This window comes from Heterodontus francisci, chromosome 25 (assembly GCF_036365525.1).
Source record: "Heterodontus francisci isolate sHetFra1 chromosome 25, sHetFra1.hap1, whole genome shotgun sequence".
NCBI lineage: Eukaryota > Metazoa > Chordata > Chondrichthyes > Heterodontiformes > Heterodontidae > Heterodontus > Heterodontus francisci.
The window spans coordinates 17,420,077-17,432,730 of NC_090395.1; the positions used below are offsets into that span (position 1 = coordinate 17,420,077).

Below are 12,654 nucleotides of genomic sequence, written 5' to 3' on the forward strand. Positions count from 1 at the left end.
GTTGGAGTTGCACCCATCCAGGCAAGTGGAGAGTATTCCATCACACTCCTGACTTGTGCTTTGTAGATGGTGGACAGGCTTCGGGGAGTCAGGAGATGAGTTGCTCGCCACAGGAGTCCTAGCCTCTGACCTGCTCTTGTAGCCACGGTATTTATATGGCTACTCCAGTTCAGTTTCTGGTCAATGGTAACCCCTAGGTTGATAGTGGGGGATTCAGCAATGGTAATGCCATTGAATGTTAAGGGGAGATAGTTAGATTCTCTCTTGTTGGAGATGGGCATTGCCTGGCACTTGTGTGGCACAAATGTTACTTGCCGCTTATCAACCCAAGCCTGGATATTGTCCAGGTCTTGCTGCATTTCTACACGGACTGCTTAAGTATATGAGGAGTCGAGAATGGTGCTGAACATTGTGCAATCATCAGCGAACATCCCCACTTCTGACCTTATGATTGAAGGAAGGTCATTGATGAAGCAGCTGAAGATGGTTGGGCCTAGGACACTACCCTGAGGAACTCCTGCAGTGATGTACTGGAGCTCCTATGATTGACCTCCAACAACCACAGCCATCTTCCTTTGCGCTCGGTATGACTCCAACTAGCAGAGAGTTTTCCCCCTGATTCCCATTGACTCCAGTTTTGCTAGGGCTCCTTGATGCCATACTCGGTCAAATGCTGCCTTGATGTCAAGGGCAGTCACTCTCACCTCACCTCTTGAGTTCAGCTCTTTTGTCCATGTTTGAACCAACACTGTAATGAGGTCAGGAGCTGAGTGGCCCTGGCAGAACCCAAACTGAGCATCACTGAGCAGGTTATTGCTAAGCAAGTGCTGCTTGATGGCACTGTTGATGACACCTTCCATCACTTTACTGATGATTGAGAGTAGGCTGATGGGGCGGTAATTGGCCGGGTTAGACTTGTCCTGCTTTTTGTGTACAGGAAAAACCTGGGCAATTTTCCACATTGCCGGGTAGATGCCAGAGTTGTAGCTGTACTGGAACAGCTTGGCTAGGGGTGCAGCAAGTTCTGGATCACAGGTCAGTACTATTGCTGGAATATTGTCAGGACCCATAGCCTTTGCAGTAGCCAGTGCCTTCAGTCTTTTCTTGAAATCACACGGAGTGAATCGAATTGGCTCAAGTCCGGCATCTGTAATTGGGACTTCAGGAGGGGTCGAGATAGATCATCAACTCAGCACTTCTGGCTGAAGATTGGTGCAAATGTTTCAGCCTTATCTTTCGCACTGATGTGCTGGGCTCCTCTATCTTTGAGGATGGGGATATTTGTTGAGCCACCTCCTCCAGTTAGTTGTTTACTTGTCCACCACCATTCACGACTGGATGTGGCAGGACTGCAGAGCTTAGATATGATCCGTTGGTTGTGGGATCGCTTAGCTCTGTCTATTGCATGCTGCTTCTGCAGTTTGGCATGCAAGTAGTCCTAGGTTGTAGCTTCACCAGGTTGACACCTCATTTTGAGGTATGCCTGGTGCTGCTCCTGGCATGCCCTCCTGCACTCTTCATTGAACCAGGGTTGGTCTCCTGGTTTGATGGTAATGGTAGAGTGGGGAATATGCCGGGCCATGAGGTTACAGATTGTAGTTGAGTACAATTCTGCTGCTGCTGATTGCCCACAGGGCCTCATGGATGCCCAGTTTTGCATTGCTAGATCTGTTTGAAATCTATATATTTGGGTGGTTTAAAATCTCTTTCTTTTAGTTTCGGTGACTGCAGCTTTGATAGTAGCGGAGGTGCGGGAGCGGGCTTACCGCTGCGAAGTCAATTTCAGTGTAAGTTTAAAAGTGAATTCCCTGTTGTTTTCGGAGGACCAGGGGACTGCTGGGTAAGTAAAAACTATATATTTGGGCGGTTTAAAATCTCTTTCTTTTAGTTTCGGTGACTGCAGCTTTGATAGTAGCGGAGGTGCGGGAGCGGGCTTACCGCTGTGAAGTCAATTTCAGTGTAAGTTTAAAAGTGAATTCCCTGTTGTTTTCGGAGGACCAGGGGACTGCTGGGTAAGTAAAAACTATATATTTGGGTGGTTTAAAATCTCTTTCTTTTAGTTTCGGTGACTGCAGCTTTGATAGTAGCGGAGGTGCGGGAGCGGGCTTACCGCTGCGAAGTCAATTTCAGTGTAAGTTTAAAAGTGAATTCCCTGTTGTTTTCGGAGGACCAGGGGACTGCTGGGTAAGTAAAAACTATATATATGGGTGGTGGCTGTACCCGAGACACTACATGTGTAGTGTCTCCCACCCACCCTCCTCCTCTAACCAAAAAAAGGGCTCTGGTGTGTTGATAAGGTAAGCTTTTTATTTAAGAAGTTCTGTCCGTTGGATTGCTAACCTAACAAGTTTTGACTTTTTTTTTGGTTTTTCAGTAGATTGGTTGGGAATTTAGAATAGAGGGAATGGAAGTTAATGCAGTTGTATGTTCCTCCTGCAGAATGGGAGGTAAGGGTCGACAAGAGTGTCCCTGCTGACTGCATCTGTGGGAAGTGCACCCAACTCCAGCTCCTCGAGAACCGCGTTAGGGAACTGGAGCTGGAGCTGGATGAACTTTGGATCATTCGGGAGGCGGAGGAGGTTATTGAGAGGAGTTATAGGGAGGTAGTCACACCTCAGGTAAAAGAAGTAGGTAGATGGGTTACCGTCAGGGGAAGGAGAGGGAACCAGCAGGCAGTGCAGGGATCCCCTGTGGCCGTTTCCCTCAACAACAGGTATACCGTTTTGGATAATGTTGCGGGGGACGACGTACCAGGGGTAAGCAATGGGGTACAGGTATCTGGCACAGAGTCTGTCCCTGTTGCTCAGAAGGGAAGGGGGAAGAGGAGCAAAGCATTAGTCATTGGGGACTCCATAGTTAGGGGAACAGATAGGAGGTTCTGTGGGAACGAGAGAGACTCACGGTTGGTATGTTGTCTCCCAGGTGCCAGGGTTCGTGATGTCTCGGATCGTGTTTTTGGGATCCTTAAGGGGGAGGGGGAGCAGCCCCAAGTCGTGGTCCACATAGGCACCAACGACATAGGTAGGAAGAGAGATGGGGATTTAAGGCAGAAATTCAGGGAGCTAGGGTGGAAGCTTAGAGCAAGAACAAACAGAGTTGTTATCTCTGGGTTGTTGCCCGTGCCACGTGATAGCGAAGCGAGGAATAGGGAGAGAGAGGAGTTGAACACGTGGCTGCAGGGATGGTGCAGGAGGGAGGGTTTTGGTTTCCTGGATAATTGGGGCTCTTTCTGGGGTAGGTGGGACCTCTACAAACAGGATGGTCTTCACCTGAACCAGAGGGGTACCAATATCCTGGGGGGGAGATTTGCTAGTGCTCTTCGGGGGGGTTTAAACTAATTCAGCAGGGGAATGGGAACCTAAATTGTAGTGCCAGTGTACAGGATGTTGAGAGTAGTGAGGTCAGGGATATGGTTACAAGGACGCAAGAGGGCACTGGCAAGCAAGAACCTGGTTTAAAGTGTGTCTACTTCAACACCAGGAGCATCTGGAATAAGGTGGGTGAGCTTGCAGCATGGGTTGGTACCTGGGATCTCGATGTAGTGGCCATTTCGGAGACATGGGTAGAGCAGGGGCAGGAATGGATGTTGCAGGTTCCGGGATTTAGATGTTTCAGTAAGAACAGAGAAGATGGTAAAAGAGGGGGGGGGTGTGGCATTGTTAATCAAGGAGAGTATTACAGCGACAGAAAGGACGTTTGAGGACTCGTCTACTGAGGTAGTATGGGCCGAGGTTAGAAACAGGAGAGGTGAGGTTACCCTGTTGGGAGTCTTTTATAGACCTCCAAATAGTTCCAGAGATGTAGAGGAAAGGATAGCGAAGATGATTCTCGACAGGGGCGAGAGTAACAGGGTAGTTGTTATGGGGGACTTTAACTTTCCAAATATCGACTGGAAATACTATAGTTCGAGTACTTTAGATGGGTCAGTTTTTGTCCAGTGTGTGCAGGAGGGTTTTCTGACACAGTATGTAGACAGGCCAACCAGGGGCGATGCCACATTGGATTTGGTACTGGGAAATGAACCCGGCCAGGTGTTAGATTTAGATGTAGGTGAGCACTTTGGTGATAGTGATCACAATTCGGTTAGGTTTACCTTAGCGATGGGCAGGGACAGGTATATACCGCAGGGCAAAAATTATTGCTGGGGGAAAGGAAATTATGATGCGATTAGGCAAGATTTAGGATGCGTAGGATGGGGAAGGAAACTGCAGGGGATGGGAACAATCGAAATGTGGAGCTTATTCAAGGAGCAGCTACTGCGTGTCCTTGATAAGTATGTACCTGTGAGGCAGGGAGGAAGTTGTCGAGCGAGGGAGCCGTGGTTTACTAAAGAAGTTGAAGCGCTTGTCAAGAGGAAGAAGAAGGCTTATGTTAAGATGAGACGTGAAGGCTCAGTTAGGGCGCTTGAGAGCTACAAGCTAGCCAGGAAGGATCTAAAGGGAGAGCTAAGAAGAGCAAGGAGAGGACACGAGAAGTCATTGGCGGATAGGATCAGGGAAAACCCTAAGGCTTTCTATAGGTATATCAGGAATAAAAGAATGACTAGAGTTAGATTAGGGCCAATCAAGGACAGTAGTGGGAAGTTGTGTGTGGAATCAGAGGAGATAGGGGAAGTGTTAAATGAATATTTTGCGTCAGTATTTACAGTAGAGAAAGAAAATGTTGTGGAGGAGAATACTGAGATTCAGGCTACTAGGCTAGATGGGATTGAGGTTCACAAGGAGGAGGTGTTATCAATTTTGGAAAGTGTGAAAATAGATAAGTCCCCTGGGCCAGATGGGATTTACCCTAGGATTCTCTGGGAAGCTAGGGAGGAGATTGCAGAGCCTTTGTCCTTGATCTTTATGTTGTCATTGTCGACAGGAATAGTGCCGGAAGACTGGAGGATAGCAAATGTTGTCCCCTTGTTCAAGAAGGGGAGTAGAGACAGCCCTGGTAATTATAGACCTGTGAGCCTTACTTCGGTTGTGGGTAAAATGTTGGAAAAGGTTATAAGAGACAGTATTTATAATCATCTTGAAAAGAATAAGTTCATTAGCGATAGTCAGCACGGTTTTGTGACGGGTAGGTCGTGCCTCACAAACCTTATTGAGTTTTTCGAGAAGGTGACCAAACAGGTGGATGAGGGTAAAGCAGTGGATGTGGTGTATATGGATTTCAGAAAGGCGTTTGATAAGGTTCCCCACGGTAGGCTATTGCAGAAAATACGGAAGTATGGGGTTGAAGGTGATTTAGAGCTTTGGATCAGAAATTGGCTAGTAGGGGGATCGAGTTTCGGAGCCACGAGGTCATGCTGCAACTGTACAAAACTCTGGTGAGGCCGCACCTGGAGTATTGCGTGCAGTTCTGGTCACCGCATTATAGGAAGGATGTGGAAGCTTTGGAAAGGGTGCAGAGGAGATTTACTAGGATGTTGCCTGGTATGGAGGGAAGGTCTTATGAGGAAAGGCTGAAGGACTTGAGGTTGTTTTCGTTGGAGAGAAGGAGGAGGAGAGGTGACTTAATACAGACATATAAGATAATCAGAGGGTTAGATAGGGTGGATAGTGAGAGTCTTTTTCCTCGGATGGTGATGGCAAACACGAGGGGACATAGCTTCAAGTTGAGGGGTGATAGATATAGGACAGATGTCAGAGGTAGCTTCTTTACCCAGAGAGTAGTAAGGGCGTGGAACGCCCTGCCTGCAGCAGTAGTAGACTCGCCAACTTTAAGGGCATTTAAGTGGTCATTGGATAGACATATGGATGAAAATGGAATAGTGTAGGTCAGATGGTTTCACAGGTCGGCGCAACATGGAGGGCCGAAGGGCCTGTACTGCGCTGTAATGTTCTAAATTCTAATTCTTATCCCACTGAGCACGGTGATAGTGCCACACAACATGATGGACGGTATCCTCAATGTGAAGGCGGGACTTCGTCTCCACAAGGACTGTGCAGTGGTCACTCCTACCAATGCAGTCATGGACAGAAGCATCTGCAGTAGGCAGATTGGTGAGGCCAAGCTCAAGTATGTTTTTCCCTCGTGTTGGTTCCCCACCACCTGCCGCAGACCCAGTCTAGTAGCTATGTCCTTTAGTACTCGGCCAGCTCAGTCAGTAGTGGTGCTACCGAGCCACTCTTGGTGATGGGCATTGAAGTCCCCCACCCAGAGTACACTTTGTGCTCTTGCCACCCTCAGTGCTTCCTCCAAGTGATGTTCAACATTTAGGAGTACTGACTCATCAGCTGAGGGAGGGCGGTAGGTGGTAATCAGTAGGAGGTTACCTTGCCATGTTTGACCTGATGCCATGAGACTTCATGGGGTCCGTGTCAATGTTGAGGACTCCCAGGGCAACTCCCTCCCTACTGTAGACCACTGTCCCGCCACCTCTGCCTGGTCTGTCCTGCCGGTGGGACAGGACATACCCAGGGATAGTGATTGCAGTGTCTGGGACATTGTCTGTAAGGTATGATTCCGTGAGTATGACTATGTCAGGCTGTTGCTTGACTAGTCTGTGGGACAGCTCTCCCAACTTTGGCACAAGCCCCCAGATGTTAGTAAGGAGGACTTTGCAGGGTCGACAGGGTTGGGTTTGCTGTTGTCGTTTCCGGTGACTAGGTCGATGCCGGGTGGTCCGTCCGGTTTCATTCCTTTTTATTGACTTCGTAGCAGTTAAGTACAACTGAGTGGCTTGCTAGGCCATTTCAGAGGGCATGTAAGAGTTAATCACATTTCTGTGGTTCTGGAGTCACATGTAGGCCAGACCAGGTAAGGACAGCAGATTTCCTTCCCTAAAGGACATTAGTGAACCAGATGGGTTTTTACAACAATCGACAATGGTTTCATGGCCATCATTAGACGAGCTTTTAATTCCAGATTTATTATTTAAATTCAAATTCCACCTTCTGCTATGGTGGGATTCGAACCCATGTCTCCAGATCAATACCCTGGGTCACTGTGTTACTAGTCTAGTGATAATACCACTAAGCCACCGCCTCCCATTTTTTAAGGGTATATAAGAAGGGGAGTCTTGCTACAACTCTACAGGGCATTGGTGAGACCGTACCTAAAGTACTGCATAGAGTTTTGGTCTCCTTACTTAAGGAGGGATAGACTTGCATTGGAAGCAGTTCAGAGAAGGTTCACTAGGCTGATTCCTGGGATGAAGTGGTTGTCTTATGAGGAAAGGTTGAGCAGGTTGGACCTATACTCATTGGAGTTTAGAAGAATGAGAGGTGATCTTATTGAAACATAAGATTCTGAGGGGCTTGACTGGGTTGGAGGTTTCCCTTCATGGGAGAATCTAGCACCAGGGGGCACATTTTCAGGACAAGAGGTCTTCCTTTTAAGACAGAGATGAAGAGGAATTTCTTCTCTCAGAGGGTCATTAGTTTTTGGAATTCTCTTCCACAGAGAATAGTGGAGGCTGGGTCATTGAATATATTCAAGGCTGAGTTGGGCAGCTTTTTGATCTACAGGGGAATCGAGGGTTATGGGGGGAAGGCAGGAAAGTGGTTTAAGACCACAAACAGATCAGCTATGATCTTATTGAATGGTGTAGCAGGCTTGAGGAGCCGAATGGCCTACTCCTGCTCCTATTTCTTATGATTGACAGGCTTGGCTGCCCATCAGATGGGTAAATCCTGAAAACACTGCAGCCAGCAGCAGGTTGGTTTTGTGCTTGTTGCGGGTAGAGCTTGTTAGGGTGTGGGAACAACGTTGTTCAGAGGATTAGGAGTGATCACAGGGGTCGGGTTATAAAATTGGAGAGTTGGTGTTGGGGAGAGGTCAGAAATGGGGGTTGTTGGATCTTGGTGGAAACATTCCTACACCTTCTGGCCTGGAACCAGTGCTGTAAAGGCACTCATCTGATGGATCCAGCCCTACTCGCCTCCTTTTACTTTCTGGGTTTCCCAAGACCCAGGAAACCTGGCCAACATGAGTTAAAAGTAGAAACACTGTTAAAACAAAGTCAACCTTGTTAAAAAGGTTTCAACGACATACCTGCCTCTTGGGAGCGGCTTGACCATTAACCCCTTACCCTGCCTCTGTTGAAACCAGAAGTGGGAGTGTTCAAGGTGCATTGGGTTCTTCTCATCCGACCCAAACCCACCCATTTTTGGGAGTTAAATTACCTCCATTATACCCCATACAACTCACCCCCACCCTTCTACAGACACTGTACCCCTTCAGACTCCTCACCCTTTCACATACACATTGTACCCCATCTGAGTCCACACTCTTTCCGAGGCACTGTACCCTATCTGACGCCTCACTGTTTCACGTACACACTGTACCCTATTCGACTCCTCACCCTTTCTGAGACACTGTACCCTGTCTGATTCCTCACCCTTTCACACACACACTGTACCCCATCCAACTCCTCACCCTTTCTGAGACACTGTACCCTGTCTGATTCCTCACCCTTTCACACACACACTGTACCCCATCTGACTGCTCATCATTTCCGAGACACTGTACCCCATCTGACTCCTAACCCTTTCACACAGACTCTGAATCTGACTTTTAAATCAGATTTTTAAAAATCTGAATTAAAATTCTCATCCTGCCATGGTGAGATCTGAACTTGCGTTCTCTGGATTATTAGTCCAGATGCTGCCCTTTCTGCCTTGTGTTATTGGTAGGGATATTCAAAGTTTAAGCATTCTGATCAACTCTTCTTTTATAGAAAATGTAATTTTCCCCATCCCCATTTCAGAATATTTAGGTTTGTGAGGGCTTGACAGGGTAGATACGGTGTTTCCCCTGGTGGGAGAGTCTAGACCTAGGGGGCAGAGTCTCATTTTAAGGAGTCGATCATTTAAAACTGAGATGACGAATCTTTTCACTCAGGTTTGTGAATCTTTGAAATTCTCTACCCCAGCGGGCTGTGGATGCTCAGTTGCTGAGTGTATTCAAGGCTAAGAGAGATAGATTTTTGGACTCTCAAGGAATCATGAGATATGAGAATAGGGCGGGAAAGTGGAATTGAGGTCAAAGATCAGTCATGATCGTATTGAATGGCGGAGCAGGCTCGAGGGTCTGTGTGGCTTACTCCTCCTCCTATTTATGTTCTTATAAAGTTACAATTGGGAGACAAATGCTTAAAATGTTCACATGACATGCCTCTGTACTATTTTAATGGAGGTGTTCGATCTGTTCATCAGAAGATAGAGTTGGTACAAAAAGGCTACTTTTGTAAGCAATCCCTCACTCCCTACAAATCATATGTTATGCACAAAGTACTCTAGGATGATATGCCTGGGATAATGAACTCATCTGTTGATACCCAATAGCATGTAACAAGACTAGTATGTCAGTTCAGAAATGAAATAATATCTGCCATGGCAAACACTTTCCATAATAGGTTAAACTAATAACTGATTTTTCAATAATAGAAATATTTGCAGCAATAAGCAATATAGGGAATTAGAAACAAGGTATTTGAAACAGTAGCACATTAAAAATGGGTTAAACCCATGAGATAAGATCATTTGTGTCAGTGTTTGTGGCCCTTGGATTGCAGCATTTCTCAGAAACCAACCAGAAGTCTTGTTCCTTCAGCAACCAACAATGCAGTCATTGTGGGATTTACATCCATGAACCAAGTCTGTCCCGTGCATCTCATTGCCAGGCAAAAGACATGAAAAAGTACATTTTTTACACACTCAAGAATCTGATAAACAGAGCCTGCTTTGAACGGCGACCTGAGACATGGAACATCTACTTGAATTATGTCAACTGTCTCTGTGAACTTTACATAAAAGTTTGATGATGGAAGCCAGTGTTGTCTGTGTTTGGGCCATTTTACATGGCCTGTTGACACCCGACATATGGTACTTTTAATTCAATTGACCTTTGGAGCAGGGTGAGAAACAGCCTCCCTAAATGGATTGCCATGGTTGTTTTATATTATGTTGACCATTATATTTCAATTAAGATGTTTGCATGTTAAGGATACTGTGCTCTCGACACAGTTAAAGGCATATAAGATTAATAGTTACTAATCAGAGTACTAATTGTTAAAATCTAGCTATTATAAACTAACAACAGACTTATTATCATAAACTAACATTTAGCTTTATTAGAATCCTTCTTTGCAAAGTGGGAAAACTTAGGAAATAGGGCACAGTATAGACAAGATGTCAAGGTAGAGAATTCTGAGAGATTATGCCAAGTTTTAAAATGCTTACTTGCAGTAAAACGGTGAGACATTGAGAGCAGACAATGAAAACTGCTCCTGTGAGAGCAAAAATGTAGATTTGTCTCACAATGTGATAAGGGACCATGAAATGTAAAAACATTGAAATAAAGCAGTCAACACAGAGGGATATTACCTACCTAATCCGAAAGGTTAGCAACAGCCAGAGAATGATCCTGGGTTGGTTAAGAAAGACATTTTTAAACACAAAGCTAAAGATGACTTGGGGGTAGGCAGAATTAATTGGAAAGCAGCCAAGATAAAAGAAGCCTGGACTTTGTCCCTGTACGGCAGAGAATTTATGAACAACAACAAACAAGAGAGAGAAAGACGGGCCAAAAAACTTGAAGGCCAAAAGCTGCAAGAGAAAGACTCGTGCGCTCTGCCATCCAGTCTCTAATACAGATAGTATCTGTGTTAGACTGTTAATCACTGCCTGAGTTTGTGACTACGGTATATCTGAAAACTTAATAAACTTGTCCTTACTTTATCTCAATAAAGTCGAATTCACAATACAGCTATTGCTGCAAAGTCTGTTCCTGCCTTAGTAGGGAGCTTTAAGCTCCCACTATCTTATCTAATCTTACAGATATCTCTAGCTTGATTTTCTATCCACTGCTGCTCCTCTCCTTCCCCACCCTAAACCTGACTGGGTTTCTGTGTTCAGCTTATTTACATGGTTGGGTGCATGGTGAGCAGGAATCCCCACCTGTGAATGGATACCACAAATAATGGGTGGGAGTCTAAATACCCAATGGATGTTCCCTCCTAAGCAGCCTGGAAGGTACCTCGCAGGGGGCTCACAAGTTGTCTCCTTTAAGATACTGCGCATGCGCAGCTGTGCAAAAAAATTAAAGGTACTATGCATTGAAATGAAGAGGCCACACAGAATAAAAAAACAAGGGAATATTGGTTCTGAGCCTCTGACTTCAGCAGTGTGTTCCAGATTCCAACCACCCTTTGGGTGAAATTATTTTCCTCAAATCCCCTCTAAACCCTTACCTTAAATCTATGCCCCCTGGTTATTGACTCGTCCGCTAAGGGAAAAAGTTTCTTCCTATCTATCCTATCAATGCCCCTCATAATTTTGTATACCTCAATCATGTCCCCCCTCAGCCTTCTCTGCTCTAAGGAAAACAACCCTAGCCTATCCAGTCTCTCTTCACAGCTGAAATGCTGCAGCCCAGGCAACATCCTGGTGAATCTCCTCTGCACCCTCACCAGTGCATTCACATCCTTCCTATAGTGTGGTGACCAGAACTGTACACAGTACTCCAGCTGTGGCCTAACTAGTGTTTTATACAGCTCCATCATAACCACCCTGCTCTTATATTCTATTCATCGGCTAATAAAGGCAAGTATCCCATATGCCTTCCCAACCAGCTTATCTACCTGTGTTGCTGCCTTCAGTGATCTATGGACAAGTACACCTAGGTCCCTCTGACCCTCTGTACTTCCTAGGGTCCTACCACCCATTGTATATTCCCTTGCCTTGTTAGTCCTCCCAAAATGCATCACCTCACCCTTTTCAGGATTAAATTCCATTTGCCACTGCTCTGCCCATCTTACCAGCCCATCTATATCATCCTGTAATCTAAGGCTTTCCTCCTCACTGTTTACGACACCACCAATTTTTGTGTCATCTGCGAACTTACTGATCATACCTCCTATATTCTCATCTAAATCATTAATGTACACGACTAACAGCAAGGGTCCCAGCACCAATCCCTGCAGTACACCACCGGTCACAGGCTTTCACTCGCAAAAACAACCCTCGACCATCACCCTCTGCCTCCTGAAACTAACCAAAGTTTGGATCCAATTTGCCAAATTGTCCTGGATCCCATGGGCTCTTACCTTCTGAACCAATCTCCCATTTGGGACCTTATCAAAAGCCTTACTGAAGTCTATGTAGACTACATCAACTACTTTACCCTCATCTACACATCTAGTCACCGCCTCAAAAAATTCAATCAAGTTTGTTAGACATGATCTCCCCCTGACAAAGCCATGCTGACTATCCCTGATTCATCCCTGTCTCTCCAAGTGGAGATTAATCCTGTCCATCAGAATTTTTTCAAATAGTTTCCCTACCACTGATGTTAGACTCACCGGCCTGTAATTACCTGGTTTATCCCTGCTACCCGTCTTGAATAATGGTACCACATTTGCTGTCCTCCAGTCCGCTGATGACACATCTCTGTGCCCTGCTCAACGATGATCTGCATCCCATGGGCGTCGGTGGACATCCTATGCCTGCGGTCCTCATTGTGGCAGTGACTCTTCACCATTTCAGGGGCCCACTTAAGACTTTTGTGGGGTCACACAGTCAGCAATGCACCATTGCATCTGGGAGGTCACCGATGCCCTGTAACAGAGGGTCAGTGAGTATGTCCATTTCAGGACAGACCCTAACAGCTAGGCCCAGAGGGCCATATGTTTCGGCACCATTGCCAGATCACCAAATGTGCAAG

The 12,654-nt window shown here is 46.0% G+C and overlaps 1 protein-coding gene across 2 annotated transcripts in view; it reads right to left on the reverse strand.

Moving 5' to 3' along the window:
- The window catches only part of sycp3 (synaptonemal complex protein 3), a 140,877-nt gene extending 130,467 nt beyond the window's left edge, over positions 1 to 10,410 (reverse strand). Inside the window, exon 1 of one of the 2 annotated variants that reach the window (XM_068056932.1) lies at positions 10,321 to 10,410. The gene's annotated coding sequence lies outside the window, so the exon portion shown is untranslated. The remainder of the gene's footprint in view (positions 1 to 10,320) is intronic. The other variant, XM_068056927.1, reaches the window with a different exon arrangement.
- Between the last annotated feature and the right edge of the window lie 2,244 nt (positions 10,411 to 12,654).